This window comes from Gadus macrocephalus, chromosome 14, assembly GCF_031168955.1.
Source record: "Gadus macrocephalus chromosome 14, ASM3116895v1".
NCBI lineage: Eukaryota > Metazoa > Chordata > Actinopteri > Gadiformes > Gadidae > Gadus > Gadus macrocephalus.
The window spans coordinates 8,500,668-8,526,704 of record NC_082395.1 but is presented as its reverse complement, the minus strand read 5'-3'; the positions used below and the strand labels follow the sequence as shown (position 1 = coordinate 8,526,704).

General features: G+C 42.4%; 1 long non-coding RNA gene across 1 annotated transcript; it reads right to left on the bottom strand.

The window, feature by feature from the left end:
* Positions 1–604: 604 nt before the first annotated feature.
* LOC132472023 (uncharacterized) lies at positions 605–25,260 on the bottom strand. Its single transcript, XR_009528971.1, has 2 exons — positions 24,590–25,260; positions 605–1,766 (listed from the first exon to the last, which is right to left on the bottom strand). It is a non-coding gene; the product is annotated as an uncharacterized LOC132472023 (long non-coding RNA).
* Between the last annotated feature and the right edge of the window lie 777 nt (positions 25,261–26,037).

Sequence of the window (26,037 nt, the reverse complement as noted above, 5' to 3'; positions counted from 1 at the left end):
CAAGCGAAGCCACTATAAGAACAAGTCAAGCCACTTTAAGAACAAGTCAGATGTCAAAAGCAAGTAGTGAACAGCTTATCAAGCTCAATGCTATAAGATCTGACATATGGAAGAACATAGAAGCAGATAAGTAAAAATATGTCATTTATCTATGATATGGGAGGACCAACTTATTGAATTATTTAAAAGATGAAACAAGGACAGTTAACAAACCATATAATACAATACAACTGCTGAAATTGAGTTAAACAAGATAGAAATATGAATTAAAAAATAAATAGATGATTAGAGGGCCATAATCAAAGGGGTAGGCAGATAGCACATGTGTTCTTGTGATCAAATACTTTAAGGGCATGGTTGGTCTATGGAGGGACGAACACCCCCCCCCCCCCCCCCCCCCACACACACACACACACACACACACTATGTATTATATTTATAACACAAAGTATTTTTTTTACCAGCTTGATAGTCAGTTGATATTTACATTTTCATGGATACAATAGAGCGATAACTTGATGATGAAGACTGAAATATGTTGACAATATAGGGTAGCATTGTTAATGTTGGGGCTTTGGCACAAACTGATAAACATATACACATGTAATGAAGTACGCATTTTTAATCATCAAGTATTCCAAACACAAAATGCATCTTTTCAGTCAGATCACATCTTATTCAATCTTTGGGAATTTGCTGTTGAGGTTAACTTCTGTTGCCAAACATACAGGTATGAAGGTAAAAGTACACTTTTGGTTTCTGATTGAGTTTAGCTTCAATTGAATTTCATGTAAACAACCTTGAAGAGCTCATTCTACTGTATTAATTACCATATATTGCCCAACGACTCAACCATTAATCATATGTCAACAAAAACAACTAAACAAAATAAATATTGACTTTTGAATAACTTAAAAAAAACATTTCAGCAATATACTCAATAAAGTAATAGAATAGGCAATAAACACAGAGCTAACAAATCAGCAACCATCATACAATCAGGAATGCATTAGAGATGCACTATAGTGTCAATATCACAACAAGCAGAGAAACTCAGAAGGGAATTCCAACTGGCCTCATGAGCAGAAAAGTAGCATTGCATGAAGTTATGTGTATCTCTGAAAGTATCCCAGAGCTCACATGGTGTAGGGACATTTCAAACAATTTACTCATTACACTAACAAGAGCACACTCGCATGCCCCCAAACACATTGACAGTGGCAGTAACATGGCATTTCTGTTATGCCACACACCTTGGGAAACAGTGTAAACGCTGGTTGGGTTACCATTAAAAAAAGGTCAGAAGATTTCAACACGCATACGAATCCACTATAAAAATAGTTTAGCAGCGATACAAAACTCAGCCAAGTGACCGTATTAAGGCTTTACTTTTTCTTTTTTTTTATCCTAGAGCCTCTGATCCAGAATGCAAAGCAGATCAATCACGTTGTGTATGTAAAAAATGGAGCAGCTTCAAGGAAAATTCCAGTTAGGCATTAGAGAGCCCATTGCTTAACAGAAAATACTCTATTATGGCAAAGAAAGCGTGTCCGATCCTCCAGGTGTACCCAGTGCCTTACAATAGTGTAAACTTTGGGTCGGACCAGTCTGGGCAGAGACATCCAGAGGTACGGGTTAGGGACAAAACGGAGCCCACTAGTGCACAGTTCTCTCCACCGTTCCGCGTCCTCCTCCTCTCAATCCTTTGCATCCCCTCCATCCTACCCCTGGCTCAGCTGCTTCTCTCATTTGTGTCCTGAGAAATCCTGAGAAGAAGAAGAAGAAGCAGCTCCGGAGATGGAGCTCGAACGATGGCATCATGGAATAGCACCGCAAAAACTGCAAGAATTACATTCCACTAACGAGGCGACGAGGAAAAAATAATTAAAAAGCCACCGTTGCTCCACCCATTCGCTCTCGTGCGTCTGTCGCTCAACTTATTTGCTTCTGCAGTTGTTTTACGGGATTAACCTCTGCTACTGAGCCTTTGTAGAAGGATGTATGTTCCCCCACCATCCTTAACGATTCCTCCCATACTACCATCGCCCTTCTTTTTCCCTCCCATCAAGACTACCAGACAAGTTTTCGTTTCCCCACCCAGTCATAGTACCCAGCTTGCAAGCCCTTTTGTCAGTGCTTGTTTAGTGAGTCTGGTCTGCGAGTGTGGCGCATGTCATGCCAGCTTGGATAGGACGAGAGAAACAAGAACGGGGGGGTGGCGGGGGGGGGGGGGGAATCTCTTTGTAAGTTATGGGAACACTATGAGACAGACACAGGCGCTCATAAATTATACACTTCATTTGCATATGCTTGGAATAAGACATTATGCAAATATCACACCATTTGCATAATGAATTTCCCTTGTTGCCCAGTTCCTCCTTTTTATTAAATAATGCAAAAAAAACAAAAGGTTTTTTCGTAGGAAATTAGCAGTGCACAGTGTGATTGCTTCCCAAATACTTTTTCATTGACGTGGAAAGGTAACGGACCAAATGTTTGAATTTAGAATGTTCCGCAATTAAAGAGCAGAAGCTTAGCATGCAGTATGTATAAGCATGTGCATTTCTCCATTTTAATTGTCTACTCTACCTTGACTATCAACGCTGTGGGATTGCTAATTAACGGCGGTGGGCATATCTTCGTCAACGGGTGGGGGGACGTTATTAAAATAAATTCCGTCTCTCGCTTTCAACCTCATCAGCGCCGAGCGAAAACCTGAAACAAAAGCCAATGAAGAGAAAAGGCAATATAGCTGAATAATGACTTAATCAAATTTGACATATATCGCTAATTCAAGGGAATTAAGAAAAAATATGCTAACGATGTGACGATGTATAAAAAGATAATTACCGCAAGTACGTACTGTGCGCTATCGCAAATTATCCAAACACATGGTCAATCTTTTAAAAAAATCTATAATCCACTTTACGTGAAAAGTAAAAACAAACCCACTGCGGTAAAAAGCATGGGATACGTGCCATCTTTCTTGGTGATGCGATGAGTATAGGCTGAGCAAGAGAGGAGGAGGTGTGTGGAGTCTGAAGAGGTGGTTAAGAGGAAAGGAGTGAAAATCTATAGCAATGAGGATGGCAAGTTGCTGCAACAGGATTCTGATTGAAAATAGCAAATTTCCAGCACTGCATTCTCAGGCAGAAAAATATAAACTTCCCCAGACTACAATCCAATCATATCTTTCCCTGGTGACCACTCAGTATAGAAGCAATACTTGCCCTGGTTTTTAGCACGATAAGAGCTGCTGATGCCCGGGCTTGGCTCTCTTTTCCCTAAACTATTTTCAACAGTGGACGTAGGACCGAGTAGAATGGAGCGAAGGCAACCTAAAGACATATGCTGCAGAGCGGACCATAAGTAGCTGATTAATGAGAAACATAAGCCTTATTCATCGCCTTTAAGAATCAATTAACTGAGGCGTTAATTAATGTCAACTCCATAGAACAAAAGGGGGTAGGGTGGTGAGTGGGAAGATGGCTTTCATGGGCAATGGGGGAGCGGGGGGTGGGGGTACTAAGCGTGTGGTAAGAACGCTTGAGAGGAGAGGAGGCTGGCTACACGGGGGTGGTTGGGGGGGGGGGGCTGATGGAGAAAGGGGCTGGGCAAATGGGAGAAACAGAGAGCGAATGCAGTTGATGGTAGAGAGAAGTTGGCACAGTGCCATCCATCCAATTGTGGTACCCAGGCAGACTTGGGTTTGCTCCCGTGGGTAGATGGTTAGATGCAGCTGGGGACACAGACAGATCGGGCGGCGCCATTTGGTGAGCTGCGTGCCACGGTGTTGGGAATTTATTGCAAAAGATTGTAAGTAAAGGAAAACATGGAATCAAGAGCCAGAATCCTTCATCAACTTGATGCCACCCTGGAAAAAAGATACAAACATTTGCAGACCAAGAAGAAGACCCAAGACAAGATACTCACTAAAGAGTTATTGGAGTGCTTCCAGGACTTAAGTGACGCTTATCGCCTGGTGCCATATTGTCGGAGGGTTTGGTGCGGTTACCCGTCATGAAGTATTTTAGCAGATGACTCAAGATGGCACATGACCCATGCCACGATCAACGCAAGGGGAGAAAATTGGCGGAGAAGTGGGCACCTGGGACCAACGGCAGCGATGTAAAACAAATAATAAACTTCAGGTTGTTGTTGTTTTAGAGATAACTGGGGGGGGGGGGGGGGTGGCGGCGGTGGCATAAGATGAGGCCCCTCCCACTTGCTCCCTCTCCCTCTCTTCAGTCTCTTACCAGCTGAGGCACAACTCTGTGCCAAGCAATCAGCCAGCCAGCAGGGCAGAACACGCCATGCCAACTGCTCGTTGGCAATCGAGGAGGATGTACTTCTTTGGACAATTGCGACCGATTCCGAACGTGAGCAGCCTTGTTTGTAGACTCATGCCACAGTCATCGCTTTGGAAAATGCCAACGGGACAACTATCGGCGATCTCCCGGCTTAAGAGGTGTGCCACTGGGAAATATGGTGGCATCTGCCACGAAACAAACGGCGAGGGGGACGCCAGCGTTTTAACCAAATCAACGCGATTGGATACGATGCACGGGTCGCTTGTTTTAAGTTTAGAGGGAAAAAGAAGAAAGGATAATTAAGCGTTCAAACGGTTAATTACAACAACAAAGTTTGCTTTGTTAATTAGCGTGACGGACACGATTAAAAGGATTTCTGGGCTAATTAACCAACAGGAGAACCCGCCAGGGTGGAAAAAAACAACAAACATGACGAACAAGACAAAAGCAACGAGCTGTTGGGAATTGGAAGGAGGGTGTAAAGCGGGTACCTCTTTGTGCCAACACCCCCCCGCCCCCCGCCCCCACCACCACCACACCCCAGCCCGTCCTTTGCCTCATAATTTTCACCACCATCGTCTTTCATTGCAGCGGCTGCCAGCCTTGTTGGTGGTGTAGGATCTCTACTAAAGGCGTTGCTGTCCAATACGCTGCCAATCTGCCAATCGCCAGCCTGCATGTGACAAGAGAGGGAGGGAGAGCAGACCTAGGGACCATGCCAGAAGCTCAATGGCAGCTGTTTACAAAAAAAAAAAACAGCAAACATGAGGACGCATACTAATGAAGTGCCAAAACTAATTAAAATCAACGGACAGATGGGACTTATTTTTTCGTCATTTTAACTGTTTTTGGATGTAATGACACATTCTGGGTTCGTTTCGCCACCGACTTTTGCTAGGGAAATGGGAAAGGTAAAAGGAAACTACAGTTATCCTTACTAAATTTGTCATTTTCATCATGAACAAGAAAAACTAGGACTGCCTATGGCTTATCTACGTTTATTGCAGTCTCCAAATGGATTAATGGGCTCCAAACTGAAACTGGACCAAAAGGACTAGATGGCAAGGATGGCACAGATCCAGGATGGACAGTGGAAAGGATATGGAGGGTATGCAGTGTTGGGACACTTGAGAATATGTGACCTCTTTGCTGGCCTGGAAGCTACTGAGGTGGGGGCAGCTGGGCCATGGAAACCTCTCGCAACCTCCTTCAACATCCTTCAACATCCTTCAATCTTAAAATGTTTGGATCCTGTGTTCCTGTGAAGCACAGCCAATGCCAACATACCAAGTGCCTTGTGTTGTGGGTTTATAGGCTTTGATACATTTTAGGATTTTCACCCGCTTTTTTTCTAAATTGCTAATAAGAATACAATAATTGAAGGGATGATTAGGAATTCATCAGTCTCTGGAAACCTCCATTGGCCTAAATATTTGGATTCTTCTTGGATTTCTGGACAAGGGGCATGGTTATGGAATATGAATAATTGAAGAAGTCATCCAAAGGGAGGGATTAAAAGATCTTTGTGCTTGCTACCCTACCTTGGCATGCACCACCAATATGTCTGAGTCTTGCTTTGCCTCCACACAGCAAGGGCAGATGGAATGGTGGCATCTTTTGGGCATTTACAATAACCTCACACAATCGCGATCACGAACGAAATACAATCTAATTTGTAATTTTGCTATTTTTTCCCCCGTACACTTCATTGCAAATCGCATGTGGATATAATCTTTCGGAGCTAATGAGCTTTGGATGATCAAGTCGTTTATTTGATTCCATGGGGGATGCTAATTGTGCCATGTCTTCATTACACAAATGGATTACAAAAAAAAAGAGCTGTGCACGAGAAAGCAGGAAGGAATGGGGGTGGAGTGAGTGTATGTGAGTGAGGGAGAAGGCAAGAAGGAGCATATTTTTTCTTCCTTCGTTATATGCCAGTAGTCAAATAATGCCAGCCCTCACAAACAAGCAAAGAAAAGGTACTGCACTGCCAGTGATGTTCAAGTGCTCTCTTCTGGAAAAGACTCATTCTTTGCCTTCTTTCTACACAACCACACCACCAATGAAGACATCTGCCACCCATGGCTCTGGATCTTACAACTTAAAACTGGAGCGAGACGAAAATCTGCCTGGATTCTAATTTCTCCACTGGATATTATTGGTGATGTTGAAATGATTAGCGTTCGCACATTAATAGTATTGAGCGTCATTAGCGCGCCGTTTCCCGGCGTCTGGCTGAAGCGAAATGAAGAGGAGAAAACAGACACTGTGGCGGGCACTGGCTAATGTCCTCTGTGCTTAATCATCCTGCAGCAGAATGGTTTTATGCATATTTCATTTGCATATCATTAAATCGCTAAGGCATACAGGCAACCGCCGCTGGAGAGCGAGATTGTGGAAATGGAGGAGACCAAAGTGTAAAAGAAAAAAAAAGCAACTCATTATGAGATGACAATCTTCAAAGCCGCGCGCCTGCTTTCTGGCAACCTGCCGAATGCTAATTTGCCTAATTTGACATTAATTAAAAAAGTGGGCTCGGCTAAGCTAAGATGCGGAATAATTAAGGGGCAGACAATCTGTGAGGGAGGTCGTTTCGCATACAGTCTGTTTAGATATGTATCTATATATATATATATATATATATCCATGTAGCAGAAACGGATACGATTAGAATCGGGAAATGTTTAATGATTGCTTTTTTTAAATGTACTATAAAGGGGATTGTTTTTAACCAACTGCAGTTATGGATGTATAAAAATCCTGTTCTGATGTCTATTTGGTCTGATCAACTGTAATATTTTAACATTCTTTATTGGGTAAGAAGACGCTGGCTAATGACTGTTGGCAGCAGATTTTAGCCAAATTGGTTGAATGCTCAGAGACAAGGAGACAGGGGTGACTGCGCCACAGATATATTGGATCATGAATACGACAGAAAAGAGAAAGTAATACTGTGATTATGATATCTTCAAAACTGTGAAAAAACTAAATCCACACATTATTACAAAGATACCCATTCCTCACATTTCAGGTACAGTTTAGCCCATAATCCTAATGTTTACGGACTCAGTGCTCACTATCTTCCCTTTAATGCAATTGTATTTTCAGCATCAAACCAATGCCATTTCCCATTTTCGGAATAATAGAATTCTAAATGGCTTGAATAAAAAACAACAACATCCAAAGTCCCCGAAAACGTTATGGACTTTTTCTTCAAAGGAAAGACAATCGCAATTTTTCCCAGGTATAATTATAATCCAAAAGAGACTTTGCGTTTTTCAAATTTATGAACGCCTATTTACCGATTCCCTAACTAATTCCTTCCTGTACGCCTGTAAGTCAAATTCCCCCTAAGCCATACACCGAATATTCAAATGAAGTCAGCTTCACGCCCCACACAATTAGCCCTGTTTAGCAATTTGAGTAATGAGTGCCGCAGGGCTGTGGAAGAGGGGGGCAGTGCGGAGGCTGGCAGAAGAAACCCAGCGCATATAGCGAATAGTGGGTATCAGACTGGCGCTTTATTGCCATGGCACATGCAGATGTCGCTGTAGTACTTTCAAAGGCTTCCACCGTCCAAGTGGGAGGTAACGAGGACCTCGTTTGGTATCGTCACACACCTCTGCTGCGCAGTCAAGGAGCAGTGCTAATACGCAGAAGGCTACGAGACACGTGGGACCGTGCATGGCACCCACAGCTAAAGAGTTTAAATGAGTCTTGTCAGGTTTTGGGGAGAATGCAAATGATAGCGATTAAAAACCACTAAGGTATAGCCACACCATTTGGGTGTCCGTGTATGGCCGAGCGTGTCACATTGTGCAGATATTATGCAGAGTGTGCCACTTAATATGCATAAGGAATTTCTTTAGCATGCAGCACAGTGTGGGCTTGTATTGCTGGATTGTTCTCCCATGCCCTCGCTACTGTCTGTTTAATGCCATCTCTCTCTGAAACAACAACTCTTTTCCCTATGCTATCAAAATGTTTACTTGTCAGTAAGGTCCATTTTCAGGCGTGAAAATGTGTGCAACAGTCCAAACAATGTCTGTGACTTTGTGAATACATATCTATCGATTGCTATACTATGATACAAAGGAATGCCATTATGTATGCCATATCAAAGCTTATTTAGTATTAGATATTATTATGCAAAAGTTGTTGTCCTTCTAAAGCTATTATACTAGCAAAGCAGACTTTTCCGAAGGTGGATGACGAAAATGTCGTTATGCTAAATACAAATCTTTTTACTGTGTTTCCAACAGATAATTGACTTATCTCTCACTTGTGAGAGATACTTGTGTCGGCCACACTAGACCATCTGGATAGCAAGGCTCTCTCATTTAACTGCTGTTGAGTTCAAGGTCTGTAGATTAATTGGTTCCTGGTTAGTCAGTATCAGTATTAATGCTGTGTTGCTAAAGCAATCGAGCAGGCCCGCTACATCTTACCATCTTTTTAAAAAGTGGGGTGGAGGTCAGATGTCATTCAACCAATCAACCTACATAATATAATGATAGCCTCAAAAGCCAGTATGAGAATGATTTTAGCAAGAGCTGAAAAGGTGTACCGAAGCACCTGCATTACTATGCTCGTTCGACCACATTGATAACATTTGAGTTACAAACGAATGTGGTCAGTTTTATGGACCTAGACGTTCCCCTTCCTTTCGAGGAGTGTATGGTAGGGGGAGGAATATGAACCGGATGCAGCCTGTGGCAGTGCTGTAGTTGCAACATAATGAGGGATGTCAGGGTAGAAAGAGATGTACCATCAGATAGAAGCGACTTGTGCAGCCTGTCTGACACATTCGGTGAAGCTAGAATGACTGCTCTGCTGAACAGCTGTACATTCAACAGCAAGCAGTAAAGAAGGGTTCCTAGGAGGCCTCCCAAATTACCACTGAGATTCAATGTGTGTGCATGTGTGTGTGCGCTTGTGCGCGTGCGTGCGTGTGTGTGTGTGTATGCCAGGGTGTGGGTGAGGGTGTGCATGTGCCTGTTTGTACATGCATGTGTATCTTGAAGACAAATGCCTGTCCTGCTGATGACAGAAACAGAAAGAGCAACAACAATACAAGAGGTCTAGCATGGTCTCTGCTGAGATCACCGATTGTGAGAGAGGGGGTAGGAGAGAGAGAGAGGTTGGAGCGAAGGGGAAACAGGAGAGGAGAGGAGAAGGCTTGAAAGAAATGGTGTGTCTCTGCCGTGCTCCCATAGGGCCTGAACGGGGCACCCAGCAAGGGAACCATTACACGCGTGCCTCTGACAGCTCACTCTCTCATTACACAACAGGCAGTTACCACCACCACCAACCTCAGCCCTTCCCTGCTTTGGAGTAGAGGCTGTAGCATCACCACCCAAACAAAGAGCATTTAACGTTTTCATGCTGGTGTTTTTAAATACTGATTATACAAAATTATTCTGGTAATTAATGCTTAATTTGCATTTGCCCAAGGCATTTCGATAGCCAAATAAGTATATTGTAGCTTAATCATTTATACCTTGTTTGCTACAGTATAGGGTTCATTTGTTTTGTCAAACAGTTGATCAACTACACCGTGGTCAGATTTAAGCAGCAAATTGTGAGAAATAACTTCAATAAGACCTGTCGAGAGACCTTCACAGGCAAAAACAAATGATAAAGGAACATATTTTACAGCCTGGTCTTGGTGTGCGCCATTTGTGCTACAGTAATTAAGACATAATTGCTATGGACTATCTTTGATCTCAAAATAAAATGACGGCTTTTAGATAAGCAGACTGAAAAGAATGCTTTATAAATGTGGGACTTTTCCAGAAAGTCAGAGAAACACCTGGCGAGAAGAGTTAAGCTAGGTTTAATAGCATCTCTGCTTTTATGTCCAGTTTTAAGGATCTAAAGGGAGGCAAGGAGGAATGGAAATAGATGAATACTCAGTATGAAAATGATTGACATAAAAGGCTTCTAATAGGGACCTTGAGACCCTTTCTTTCTTCCCTGTTCACACGAGCAAAAGACATTAGTGGTGTTTTCAGAGCAAATGCAGAGAATTACCTCGATCACGGACAGAACAAAAAGAGGAAATGTGCCTTTTTACGGCTAAAAGCACCTCTCTGCCTTTTTTATTTCTCAGACTTTTTATAGATTAGCTTTCTTTTTGTGTAGAGGCTTTCAGGACATGATTCATTAAAAAAACTAAGTGCCTATTCCTCCATACATTGTTCAATGTGGTGGACTTGTTAGCCAATCTCGGGGCAAAGTAAAACACCAGACTTCCTCCAGCCCTAGGCTCTGTGCTGCTCACGTTGGCTTCATTAGGACCTACACGATGTGCCTGCCTACCATCACAAGAGACACACGTGTTGCAGCTGGAGGGATAATCACACTGAGACAGTGGAGAGATGGTGATGGGAGATGGGAATTAAAGAAAGTAGAGGAACAGTAATGGGAGTCAGGGTTGTAGAGAAAGGTGAGTGAGGAAAGGAGGAAATTGGAAAAATGTAAAAAGGACAAAAAGGCATATTGCACAGCTTCCCCAACTAATCTACCCGAAAGGACATTACTCAATCTATAGGAAAGCCTTTGTTCAAATTCCAAATTCTGCCAGAAATATGCAATTGGAATTGGTTTTATGTGGGAAATGGACATGTCTATGTAAAAACCTCTAGCTGTTTAAAATCTCACATTGGCTGGTTGCAAAGCATGATGAAAGAATTTTGGCCGGTTTGCTAAGACCCGAGCTCAATTGTTGACATTGTCATTATCCAGATGTAAATCAGACATGACTTTTGATAAACTTACCCCTGCTCCTGGTGTATGTGTATACTGAAATTGGGCAGTTTGTGAGCTGTTGACATCCAACAAAGGAGCTAATCCACAAGTTGCAATTCTGTGTTTACATGCCCACTGTGCGGAGATGGAGAGGAGTGCAGATAGAATGCCTGTATTTAAAATGTCCTGGTCATTAGCTTGGTTTTGAATTTTGAATCAAACTGTGATTTTGTTATTGCTTCGACCCACCGGTTAAATTTGACTGGCTCAGTGGGAAAAAGTTCTCTTTGTGTTCAGGTGCCAGTCTTGTTATTCACACATTCATACAACAGGAACTGAGCACTTCATTTTGATTTAAAATTGTATGCTTAGGCTGCGTTCCAATCAGTTAAAGAAGACCTCTCCAACAGTTACCCTTATTGAAATGTTGGTCTAAACTCAGAATTCTGAAATATCCCATTGCGTAAATAAAAGCCCCCATCTTTGCTCTGAATAATAACTGTTCGCCTTATTCTCTAGTTTCGTGAGCATGGGCAGTGTTGGGTACTACACAGAATCAAAACTTGTGGATTCATTCATTTGTGGGCAGTATTTAAGAACACAACCAGTTCGTATGCGCTTACTCGTGTTAAACAAACAAAGATACAGCTATGAGAGAAGCCAAACACTGGCTGGCTGTCCAACTGCCCAATTTCGGCACGCACTCACAGCGCAAGAGGGGCAGAGTTGAACAAAAATATCGGCAGATTGAAATCTCGACACAGATAATGTCAACAATTAACCTGAGGTCATAGCAGGCCGGTCAAATCCTATAATAGCCACACTAAAACATATATCGCTTTGCCTAATTTAAAACACACATCCCTTATTCAACAAATAAAAACACACCAGTGCTTTTAATCAGAAATATGGTAGTCAAGACTAATATTTTGCTCAGAGAGCAGTTTGTATGTGTGTACTATGGTGAATACAGCATACGAGACGTGTTGGGTGAAATGCTGTAGTAAAAAGGGCCCTTTGTGAAATAGAAGTTGTTGGAGTGTCTCTCAAAGACACCCAGGAAATCCTTCCTCTTAATGAAAGCCCCTCCGTGTCCTTAAGTAATCCTGCTCTGTATTATCTGAACGTTGCAGTTAAGTGCTGCAATTAGGCCACCCTTTTTCATGCAAATCAATTTGACAGCACAACAATCAGTTGGTTCCGCCAGCTCTCACTCTCTCGTCCTCCCCACTCGGCTCCTCGCCCTCTCTCCGCTACCCACTATTTTGTCTGGCATTTGCAGAGGGTGCTCCATTTGCATTATTTATCATATCAGGTTCGAATAGGCACCGCTCACTGCCATGCGTTGATTAGTGCGGCATTACATATGTTAAGAACAAAAGCCCCACAAAATAAAAGACTGATCTTGTCTATAGTACCACGCTTACCCATGCCACGTGTGATATAAATAGGCCTTGTTTGTGTGTGTTTGTCATGCTTGTGGTATATTACCTGCATCCCCTTCTTCCTTATATTACGTAGGTTCTTAATACCACACAAGAAGTGATTCGGTTAGCTACTTCTATAAGAAGAACATGATGTGTGCATCGACCCTGCTACTTGACAGGTGGCGCGGCAGGCTCAAGCCCCAGGACTATGTAAAACGTACTACATGTAAACACATACAAACAGCAAACCTGTGTTTTTTTCGGGCTAGTGTAAGTACACATTTTAAAGGATAGTCATGCACTATGCCCTTTTGTTTAATTTGGGTGCATGTGCTGATACAAGCTTAGTCATTCGGATTATAAATGGACACAGTTGGTTCAAAGGAAGAACCCTATTATGAATGTACTGATGCAACTATGATGGATAGAAAAGGTAAATCTTCCATTCAAATCAAATTTACTAGACAAATAGACACTTGATTTTGTTGTTACTTTACTAACCTTAAACCCGACAGAAAGAAAATTACTAGAAAGCTTATAAGTTCACAAATGCCTTTACTGGTTGTGGTTGAGCATATCCAAGCCCTTTATACCATTGCTGGGAATGTGACTAGTTGCACACAGTTCTATGGGGTGTGTTGAACTAGAAATGGGTCGATGTGGTTGAGCTCACACACACCAATAGTTGGAAATTCCTAATAATAATAATAATCGATTGGAATAATAGAGAGCTTTTTGGCATCTCAGAGACGCTTTACAAGAAAAATTTACGAGCAGGTTACAGCTTGCAGATCTGAAGGCCCTGGGGAATTTGTTGAGCTATAGGAGGTCTGTGAGGCATGTGGGGGCATCTTGGTATGGTGAGCAAGCAGTCATTGTGATATGTGATTGATATCCAAGAGACAGACTTGAGGGTGAGGTTGATGTGGTCATGGTTCCAGACTCTTCCCAGGATCCGGGCAGTGCTGCTTGTTGGGATGTTGTGCAGTTTTTGGAGCAGTTTGTTTGGAGACTCTTGCAGTAGCTTGTAAATGCATGAACGAGCTACTCGGCCTCAGCTGTTGTTAGGGCAGGGTGGAGTTTGGCGATGTTGCAGAGATGGTAGAAGGATATTTTACAGATGTTCTTGATAGGCCTCGATGAGGCCGAGGTTTGACGACCCTCTATCTTCCTCCCTCTTCCTGCTGGTTCTCCTGGTTGCCTATCTGTGCATGGAGCCAGTGGGCGGAGCTGAGGGGGTTGTCAGCTGATGGGGTGCACCTGTGAAGGTATGGCCTGCAGGCTTCATATGGGGATCCACATCAGCCATCTACAACAATATCCTCAAAGCAAACTTTCCAATCATCCATAAACTACACTCGCCACTGATTATACAGATGACATGTTATATTGGTATAGTATTCTCATCTTATTTCTCATACATATCTTGCTTATCCTTTAATCAATTGAGGACTCCTGTCTATGTTGTGCTCGCTGAGCCTGGTCGTAACACAATGTTTGTTACAACAGCTGCCAGTGTGCCAGGATGACATCAGCAATGTTGAGGGAGGTTATGGTGTTACTATGGGTTTGATGATGAATTTCTGTTTAGCTGCTGCTAAGTTGGAGAAGGTTGTCGGATCTTAGCTTTGATCTACTCAAGGATGGCTTTGAGATATAACTAGGTAACATCAACGTAGGTGTGATAAGGAAGAGAATGGGACCATGGACTGAGCCTTGAGGGATGCAGGTATACTAGGTCAGGATTGGGAGTTGTGCCATGTATCCTCCTTTAAATTATCAATGTCCTTGTCCGAACATTCTCTACTCCTGTAACAAACGCTGTGCCTGCATGTCACGCACATATCTTGTTATTATCAGGGAAGTCTCTGTTGAGAGTTTTGTCATCTTTGTAATATTCTTTTTTAAACCATGTGTGCTGGTATATTTCTACTATGTTCTTCTATCTGTAAGCACTGTGACTCTCATTGCCCGTTCTCAAGCTGTGGATGATAACGGTATAGACTCTTTCCTTGAACTCACTCTATATATGCTTTAGTGTGGAATAGGTGCATGAAGTACTTGAAGGGCTTGTGTTGTGCCTGATGTCATTTCTTTTAAAAAAAGCGGACAAATTTGTCAAACTCAGTGGTTACTGAGGCCATTGGAGCTGGTTTGAGAATGCAGTTTACGATGGAAATGTTTGTTTTCATCTCCTGGCTGTTTCTTCATTTGATTTGAATACTGGGTGGACTTCACCTTGCTAAGGGCAGCAGAGTAGGGCTTCTGGTGTTCTCTGATGGCCAGGCTATGGACCCTCATGGAACCGCGCGGACGTTGTCTGGTCCGATTCAACAAGTCTGAGAGTGTTGACGGGTGAGGATCTGAGCCATCGGATACTCTTGATTGGTTGTGTGCTGCTAGCACACTGACGCTGATTCACTAGCACGCTGACGCTGATTATGCAGAATGTGTTATTCCGCCCCGGACTAGTGCCACGAGACTAGCACCTGCATCTCGCGCAAGCGCAGACCGTACACGCTACTGTGTGGTTGGCAGGTAGTCTTCGCGGTGTGTTTCATTGCAACTTTTATGCCGAACAGGTAAGACGAGAGGCAACAGAGTGGTCAGATAAAGGCAGTTGGGCGTTGGTTTGGGTCTAAAATGTTGAAGTCGTGCATGAAGGTCAAGAGCAGCAAATTTATGTAGACAATGACAAATCAAGATGGGGGGGGGGGGGGGGGGGGGTTGGGGGGGGGTTGCTACACTGGAGTAGTAGTTGGCGATCTAGTCAGAAAGGCTGTTTGTGTTGATGAGAGTCAAATTTCTAAGAGATGGGTAGCAAACGGCAGGTCGATAGCTACTGCCTTATGGTCGGAGATATTAAGGAATATGATCTGCATGCTTCCACCTGATTCACAATCAGTTATGAGGTGATCAAGGGTGTGTCCACATGTTGATTGGGGCCTCTGACAAGATTTGAACAATCCAGGAGAGTAGGGAAGTCAGCAGCTTGGGAGGGGTGGTCAATATGAATGTTGATGTCGCCCAGAATGATTACTTTGCATGGGTAGGATGGGTAGGATTGAAGGAGGAATTTGGTTTAGGAGGAACAGAAGAGAAACAGGGCTATCATGAAGCGAGGTTGCAGATATTTAAACGCCAGATGTTCAAAGAAACCTTTAGCATGTTCTAAAAGTGGGGATCATGTCAGTCCTCTCTGTAGACTACAGCTAGTCCAACCCCCTGCCTAGAGTCTCTGGCTTTGTGGATATAGCTATAGCCAGGTGGACAAAGTTGACTGAAACTCTGATAAGATCGCGTTTGATGCCGGGTCTCGTTGACAAAGAGTATATCTGTATTGGCTCCTGTTATTTAGTCATTGGGCAGTGTAGGTTATTTGAAAGAAACGATAAATAGTGTGCGATAAATAGGATACGTTTGGCAGTAGGGGGCTGATTGCAGCAAATGGGTTTATATTTCAGGCAGTTCCATAAAACAGTGAAACTTTTATGTTCAGCTGAGCATTAAAGCATGGTCAAGCATGTGCAGTGTTTTCAGTAATAACAGGGATTTTTATATTGGTCATACCATGGCAGGGGAGCCTTTGTGGATGGTACTGTAGACCCACCTGTGCGAGGGCTAAAACGTGCACGGGTGTGATTACAAGTCGTTCGATGGTACAGACCCACGAGGGCTGAGCGTACGAAAACAACCGCAACCCCGCTCAACCTATTTCCACGCGATGAAGGGATATTAACCTTTTTAAGTATATAACTATATGAAAGAATGATAATACCGAATCAAGCAGTTGAGAACTCAATGTGTCCAACACAACACACGTAGTTTGTTTTATATTATAGCCTATTGTAAAATGTGATTGATTAATTTAAGAGGATATTTAGAATATTTGGTTTATTTCAGACTGACTGAACACACACCATTATATATGTGATGATGAATTCAGTTTGACATTCAATATTTTCCCCTTCTGGTTTCCTAATCTCAATGGCTAATTTAGAGCCTATTTTTCAGATTAGTCGGTAGTGACCAGAGCCAGGTAGCAACTGGTGTAGAGGTAGATCCAGGTAGTGGCCACAGCCAGGTAGTGACAGGTGGAGAGGTAGATCCAGGTAGTGACCAGAGCCAGGTAGTGACAGGTGGAGAGGTAGATCAGGGTATTGGCCACAGCCAGGTAGCTACAGGTGGAGGGGTAGATCAGGGTAGGGACCAGAGCCAGGTAGCTACAGGTGGAGGGGTAGATCAGGGTAGGGACCAGAGCCAGGTAGCTACAGGTGGAGGGGTAGATCAAGGTAGTGACCAGAGCCAGGTAGCTACAGGTGGAGGGGTAGATCAAGGTAGTGACCAGAGTCAGGTAGCTACAGGTGGAGGGGTAGATCAGGGTAGGGACCAGAGCCAGGTAGCTACAGGTGGAGGGGTAGATCAGGGTAGGGACCAGAGCCAGGTAGCTACAGGTAGGAAGGTAGCCCCAGCAGTGGAAGAGCAACGGGGGAAGTGGAGACATGGAATGCTGGGGAGGAGGGGAGGGGAAAACTTAAACTCCTGTAACTCTCCAGATAAAGGACAAAAGTAAAAAAACGAGGTCAAAAGTAAAAAACGACATACAAACAAAGCTTGGATGAATGTGTAGCATTGCGAAAGACGAAGAACCATGGGAAATAATAAGTGAAATAAGTGGGTTCACACGTTTGGAGAGCACAGAGAGGAGTGCTATCCAAAGTATGCCAGCGTACCTCCGTTTTGAAACCAGAACTGGATGAGTGTGTGTGCGTGTGCACGTGTGTCTGTACGTGTGCGTGAGTGCGTGCGTGCGCATGCTTCAGTCCATCCGTCGGTCTGTCTGTCTGCAGGGCATTTTAGTCTCATATTACTAGTGCTTCATTAACATGCCAGCTACTCAAAAACCGAGCAAGAGTCGTCTCTTCATCAAAGTCCTTAGCAAAGTACAGAGGCGAGATTGGAAAAGAGTTGGGCAAAATCTGAAGGAAATCAGTGCAAGTGATCTTTTTTTAAGGGTCAAATAAATTTAATCTGACAGAAATAATATCAGGGGAAATTTTAAAAGAAGAGGAAAGGGGGGGGGGGGGGGGGAGGAGAGAGTGGATGAGATGGGAGGAGAAAGGAGGTGCTCTACTTTGGGTCTGTACGTCTTTAAGATGAAGTTTCAATCCGACATAGTTTTGTTCCCTAAAAGGAAATCAGTGGGCGAGTCAATGCCATGCCTTGAAAGTCATGAATAAACATCAGGTTGCCTTTCTGTGCATATATCATGCATCTCAAGAACACACCACCTAATGCAAGGTGATTCATCGCTCCTTGACACAGGAAAAGTCAGTGAAATTACCGATCAAGCATGGGGCTGGCATGGGGCTGCTGAGGGAACGAGGGGGTGAGGGGGTGGGGGGGGGGGCTGGGGCACATCCAGCCAAAAATGGATTCCAGTGATAACCACAGAAAGGTGTTAAAATTAATTATTTAAAATTACAATTTAGGAATTCATCTGTTCACAATTCCTCCAACGCTTTATTGCAGAAATAATACCTTATTTTATTGCTGCATGTGCAGATTCCAATGGCCCATTGAGAAAAGGTTGTAATTTGAAACCAGTCACTTAACAGAGAGAAGCTATTGTTCTGGGCTCTATAGGAAATTAAATGGTATTCATCAGCGTGGTCCCGCACTGAAAGTGAATTCATAGAGAGGGGTAGCAGGTTGCAGTGGTATAATGTCATAATTCAAACAGTGTGCAATGGGAGTCCCTGATAAGAACTGTCTGGTTTACACTGTGCAGTCTTGCCAGAATGGAAATGCTGCACTCGACTTGATGCACAGGGGGAAAAACATAATGTACTTGCAAAATCAATCAACATGCAAATCAATGCTAGTTTGGCTGTTTAGTTTATTCAATTTTGAAGCCTAAATGAGGTGAGATGAATATTTAATTAATGGTGGTTGTAGGATAATTGTAGGATCTAGGAGGTGAGAACTACCACAAATAAATTATACATTGCAAGGAATTTAGGAAACTCTTAATTTCCTTTATAGGTTGTAGTGAGGAAGAAATGTATGGCGCTTTTTTTTTTACCCATCTAGAGCTTAGATGTCATACCTACAGGTACTTCAATATCCTGCAACTGCCTTGGGCAACTAGGCTCAGGACAAATCCAGAGAGAATCCTATGGAAAATATCCATAAGTGAAAAATGCTAATTAGGATGTGTGCCTTTGTATTTGTGTGTGTGTGTGTGTGTGTGTGTGTGTGTGTGTGTGTGTGTGTGTGTGTGTGTGTGTGTATGTGTCTGTGTGTGTGTGTGTGTGTGTTTGCGTGTGTGCATCTATAACTGCAACTGTATACATCTGCATGGAGTCTCTGGATGAGTGTTGGGGCAGGAGGGATGTACACCTAACCAGGCGTGAGAGCAGTGTTGTGCAGTGGGTGTGCAGTCATTTCTTTGATCATTTTTAATGGTCGCTCTTTCATGTGCGGCTACAGCGCGTACAAATCTCCCTGCAGGTGTCATCTCATTCCTTCAGATGTGGGATTAGTATGCGGCAGGCAATAAAAAGCCAGGCCATTACACTGCGCGCCGCTCATACATAATCTCAACACACCGGGATCATTACCTTTTCAAAGCATGATATCAGCTTGCAGTCTGCAGAGAGGCAGGGAGAAAGCGATAGAACAACAAAAAGACGCCAAAATAAAGAGGCAGCAAAGCACAGTCGATAAGGGATGGGATTGTGGGGGGGAGGTTGCGGGGGTAAGAGAAAAGAGCTATCAATCAACAAGGCTGACGTGCGGGTTTGGCTGTGGCATGATGATTCAGTTGCCTTCAACTGTGGTCTTGTACCGTGTTCTGACAAACCTCTGTGAAAATGTGAGATTTCCCAGTTCAATATATACACTATTCTATACATACATTATTTAGCCATTCCAGCTCTCTCCCTTGTTCCACATTGAACCAAGGCAATGCAAATCGGTGTGCCATCTCCGATATATACAGGGAGACAGAGAGAAGCCAACCCACACACTCAAATGAAACGTACACACACATACTATATACGAGTGCTCTCTGTCTCTTTGTGACAGCACACACACACACACAAACAAACACATACAGTCAGCAGGAGTAGGAATATAAGAGTCCAACACATCATAACCATCGAGTACCGGTATAAGGATTGTTAAACAGTTGGTTCCAACCAAGTGATTTGATTGGACAAGAGACTTTCCAAGAGTGCTGGTTTAGGGTATAACATATAACTGACATAGAGCACACTCCGGTTAACTGGTGTTTCTTAATAAACGTTAATTACATTAATGATCGTAAGCTGTGCACTCATCGGAATCACACGCTCCTCCAAATCGACTGTCAGCAGACATCCATGGTTGTACAATTAATAGAAACATACAGATAAATGCACGTGATAAAAGGAGCTGGCCTGCGGCTACCCGTAAACCTGCACAAAGAAGCAAGGTAGTGTGCGGTCAAAGTCCCACATTTTTTGTTGCCGGAGCCAGATAAATGATAAAATAATCAAACAAATCATAATTTGTTTGACACTTATGAATGTTTACTACTTAATGGTGGATGTAAAACTGCTGCTTGCTTGTAATTGTTTTCGGTAGTTGGGCAACTGGCAACATGTATTTTATGTATTGCATTGTTATTGACGTTGCTTTGAATGAGGAAGAGTCATATTAAATATGGGACTCAATTCAAATGTATTTGACATGGTTATTTTATGTATAGACATTAATACAATCTAGAGATTACACGCTATCAGAAGCCTATGTTACATAACATTCACGCAAAGAGTCAAGAAGCTCGGCTCCACTTGTTCTTCTCAGAAACACCTACACAACAATAACTTTGACAGAGAGGCCTCAGGGCCAAAATGACTATTTCCTGAGTAGAAAAAAGTACAGATTGGTATGGTGTTTTATAATTAATAGTCCCCACAATTACAGCAACCCGTCTAAACTTGAGAGAGAAGTTGTCCTCAGTGGTGCCGTTAGGCTATAGGCACCAATGTTTTATGAATAGCTCTGGATCTTTTTTGTTTTCTCTGTCATTCTGATAATGCATTGAAGTCCTCAAAAGTAATATGATACTGTTAATCAAAAACGCAAGTACGTTTTGGGACCTCTGTGTGTCATTCAAGTAGCATATATACATACTTCTTGGCACTTGCACGTTTTGTGTTAGCAAGAGAGAGCGGAAGAGAGAGAGATCGACCTGTTACAGGGCTTGTCATTGCACTAAACTGTATGAATTGTATGCATGCATGCGTGCGTGCATGCGTGTGTGGGTACATGCGTGTGTGGGTGTTTGTGTGTGTGTGTGTGTGTGAGAGTGAAAGAAAATTACATATTCTAATAAAGTAATATTAACATAAATACATTTAACCGTCTTTCTCTAGTACTGTACAGTAGCATGTCCAAAAATGTTAAATGAAAGCCGTTGTGAGGTATTTTGCTTCTACTCAATACTCTCTATTACTCTACTAACTACTAACAACATCTAATGTTATGAGAAAAAGTGAATGAATAAAAAGTGTCCTATGATTAAGACATTCATTGAATGTAAATAGGGTGCCAGAGTGCATAAAGAAGCATCAAAAAACATTTCTGTAGCCGGCCCTATTATTTTCTATGCACAACCCCCACACCAGCTGCGGCTAGCCGCTCCGCGACCCTTCGCGCCACTGTCCTATTGAACAACGTTTCCGCCCCTGAAAACACGAGTTTGTATGCCTGGGTCTTCCTGTTGACGCTGCAGCGTATCGCCTCCTATTGGTGCTAGGGGCGGCACCTAACACGCGACAAATGCACGCCGTGGGGCTACGGCGGCAGTATGTTTTACGCTTAAGCCTCGAATATCCTAGAAACGCCCCTGGTTGTCTCACATGGTGGCCCACTGAAACAAGTCTCATCCTTTCCAAAACATAGCCAAGATAGTTAGATAATGTGCAATAAATTTAGCTGCTCATATTTGAGAGGAGCCCGGCATTAAATGAATGGATTATTATGGTTGGATGGTTAATCTTTCTAATGTTGTTATCATGAATATAAAGAATGGTAAGTTTGGGAGGAAAAACTGTTGAATAGATTGTGATTATAAAAGAAGTACCTCTGGAATAGCAATATTTATAGAATCTGGGCGAAAAGTGCTGAAAAAATATATATTTGCATGATGTACTAAACAATATTTTGAGTATGTTATTGTGGTATTTTTTGCATTTTACACTTTTTTTTTGACATTGTGAATGCACAGAACATAAGTCTAAACTAAATTCTAGTTGACTGCAGAGGGCTGAGTCATATGAATATTAATCTTTTGTTTATGCTAAATTGGTAAAATAGCAGATTAAGTCTTAATCCTTATGAACAGAAAGGATTTTATATTACAATTATGGAGGTGAACAAGTGCGCCAAGATCAATCCTTAGTCTGTTCTTCAACCTTTGTAGTCATTCCAACAAAGAGGAAGATGTTGGAGCTCATTGATTAAAACAGAGTTTGTGTGGTACAATTGAGGAATGGTGGAAGTGGTGGTTAAGTATCAGGAAAGATTTAGCGAGTTATGAAAGTCAACAATTTAGTAGATTATAATTAAGTATAATAGAGATTGCATATCAAAACACATACTAAGAAAAAAAAACTTTATAATTTTATTGCATTTTTTCAACAATCTCAAAAGGTTGTTTTGGTTGTTACTATAAAAAACAACGCCAGTAAATATGTATCTCACAAAAACAATAAAAAAAACTCTGGGTTGTCATGGCTTACAACATTTCACCATTAGCCTATTCCTCAGTAAAAGCGAATATGTTTAAAGGGAAGCAAGATGAAAAAAGGAAAAACATTTCAGAGAGATGTCTGCAAGGCGTTTTGATTCCCCCGATGCACAAGGGAGGGCTCCCACTGGTCTATTAAAACAGCCAGGGTTCCGACAGCAAATGATGCCTTTCTCCAGAAGCAAGCCTACACGGTTTTTAATTGGCCTCCTCTGTAGCGGTGAACCTTAATGACTTTGTTCCTGGATTAAAAGGCTCAGAATGTTCAGGCAATGCGAGGGTCCTAACCTTTCCTCAGCTGCTCTCCTCCTCTCTGACTCCCCCCCCCCCCCCCCACGCTCTACCTCTCCCACCCCCAACTGTCTACTCTCACTCTCTTTACTCTTTCCTTTTACCTCCTATTTTTTATCTCACATCTGCTGCCCACTTTTTCCAACAACCTTCTCAAATGAGTTTTCTGCGCCTTGTTGAAATATTTTTTTTATCTTCGAAATTGTATTACCCTTAGCAGATGTTTTGTGTAATAATATTTCATTCAACATACTGTTGCATTTTGGTAATTCATAATACAATGGAAAGAATGTAGAAAAGATGGAAAAGTTGGTTAATGATAAGGAAGATTTGTAGTATAGTGACAGTACTGCGTAAGGAATATTCCACAACATATATATTTGACTCAATAATCATTCACTTCAGGGGGTGAAAACAGCAGGAGTGCATGTGTGGGCATCACTACAAGCAATGTTTTCTTGTAGTATCTATGAGAATTGATCCCAGTTCAGTAAGGCAGTTCCACCATCCATCCACCCCCCCACCCCCTCCACCCCCCCTTTACTGCATGCTGGCCAGACTAGGCTACCATGTATGTGACGAGTGATGGACTAATCGATGCAGGGCCTAATCAGTCAGCTTAACTCTAACACCCCTTACAGCTCCACACATCATTATCATATCAGCCTCCACACGTTTGGAGGTGACATGAGGGAGACGGAAGATTAAGGACAATCTTGTAAAGGCACAAGTTTCAACGCCTTGACCGACCATTACAAGCTCTACACAAGCCGACAGCCATGAGAGAATTCTTTTAGAGGAAGATAGGATAGTATGGAATAAGAAAAAACGCTAAAATAGATCTGTGTGCTTGGACAACAAGTTATTCCAGCTATGTGGTAGGTAGACTGGGCTTTAAACCACTTCAAGACCACTGACTCATACAGCCAGGCCTATTGCAGTGTGTCTATTAAAACCAAAGTTAGTTTAACTTGGGCACACGTTTTTGGGTCGGCTCTTGGAGCTCTTATAAATAGTCTGTTAACCGCTTTACACAAACTGTTTACAGGCAGTTAACTATGCTCAAAAGGGGAAACAGGTTTGAGGTTGAGGATAAGGGCTTGAGGCTTGTGGTGGGAGAGTGCATAGTTCATGCAATTATCTTTTCCTGCACGGGCATGCCACACACACACACACACACACACACACACCACACACTTTGTCAGTTACAATACCAAAAAAAAGACCTATTTGTATAGAGACTATTTGATGGACCATTATTAGGGAGAAATTAAGTTAATGCATTGATTTTTTGTGGAGACTGTTTAATCTATAGATTCTATGTATATTATGTATTATTGATAACAGTTTAAATACGCTCGTACATGCCTTATGGTTGAACAGCTGAAAGGTACGACCATAGTGAGATTTACTCAAAGCATCATATCTATCGATCAGAATTATTTTCATTTCAGATTGATGTACCGCAAGTAAGCAAATACAAATAAACCCATGCAATACTGCAAGCGAGATCTCTATTCATACCATATGAAAGTATAGTGTGCAGGATATCGAAATCGTAATGAACCCTTTCAGTTACAGAGTGATATTATTCCGAGGATCGTCAGTTTTTTTCATTCCGTTTGATGTTGCAACCATAGAAGGAAGCATTCCATTCTGAAGTATTCAATATTTCGTGAAAAGCTTTTGTATGCTAAAGCCACTTGTCAATGGTATCATAAGGTTGTGGGGAGAAACGTCACTGTCTCTTCGTCAGGGGTGTAACTCTAGGCCACCGCTTGCAATCATCATTAATGTTTAAGATGCCTAACAACAGCGCTGTCGACAGCTTCCCAGCTAATCGACATGTCAATCAATGGCGGGGGTGAGGCAAGCTTTCAGAGGGCTCCCTGAGGTGGCTGCTTAGAGCACGCTCAGTTTAACACAGTAGTGCTCAGAGAGCATAAACACAGGGGGATATAGACTGTGGCATTGACTGGCTGATCAATGCCATTGATCACTAAACCTACCTTCAAGCTCTTTGTGCGGTCTTATACACTCTCTCCTCTGCTGCCTCAGCCAGCCCCGGCTGGTGCTTTCACTCGTCTCTGCTCACTCACACACAACACCTGCACCAAAGGACTGCAGCACACTCCGCTTCACTCTAGAGGGAGACAGAGAGGGAAGGTCAGAAGAATATGACCTCGGGTTAATTGATCCGTGTGTTTGGTAGAATATATGGCTATTTTGGGAAAGATGTGTCAACTTCCACAGGAAGCTATAATTACAGTTACAATAGAATGGCATGACACCAGTTTTCCCCTTTATGCTTGTTTATATTTTGTATCCATTGGCCACATATGTGAAATAGTTGATTGTGGTTAATATTTTGGTTTGGAAGCTAACAATAGTTCCAATAGCACAACAAATCAAAAAAAGGTAAAAGGCAAAAAACGTCAATGTTGTAGCCAAAGCAATGTATAAATCTACTACGTTCAACAACCGATCTATGTATCAGTTTTCTAAGTATAAGAGTAGATGTGAAGCATTAACTTAGTTCAAGGTAAGTGAATTGGTCAATCTGCAAAGATCATCCTTCTTCAACTGCATTCAACCTCTCATCCAAAGAGATGTATTTTTCATGGTAGTTCCTTTCACAAGGTTAATAAACACAATACAATATACACGTAGACTCAATAGAAATTACCACATTATATTTGCATTCGAGTTGAAGTAAAGATAATCAATATAATTCACACCTAAGACCCATGGCCGATGCACTAATCCGTATGATTAAGTATAGGCCTATAGCTTAATTCATTTTGTTCCCTTTGATGGTAAATTATAGTACACCGGAATATAGTATTGAGTATTAGGCCTACTGTTCAAAAAAAATAATGATTTAGGAATAGGCTACCAAACAGGAGGATAAGTTAACATGCACAGTTTAGTGATGTGACTTAGTTTAGCTGGTAAACATACTAACACAATACATCGGTGAACGCTGACCATGATCACGGATCGTATATGTCAATAATGTGAAAAAATGCTTCTGTGTTTGTATTAATGTAGGCTCTGCAATGAACGTCAATCCTTACTTTGGATTGGATCCTTACTTGCTTTGAACGCAACATTCTGGGCTGTGAATCAATGATTCGACAGTGTACGTTGTCCGTGCTTTGCTTTATCATCGCCTCAACAATATCAAATGTTCCGGATAACATGGCACCTGCCATAATTCAATTCTCGTTCTACTTCCGGAGTGACGTGAGAACGACCGAATAACGGAAGGAGCGGGGTGACGCAGTAACGGAGAAATTCTACCGAAGACGAACTGGTTCGCGCTGTAGGTTTTCTGAAAGGGATTTTAATAAGTGTATCTCTACAGTGGCCGGTCTACGCAGTGTTGAATTGACACCTTATCAGACAATTGTTTTCTGTTTTTTCTAGTGAGAGTTAGTGAGGCTGTTTATAACAA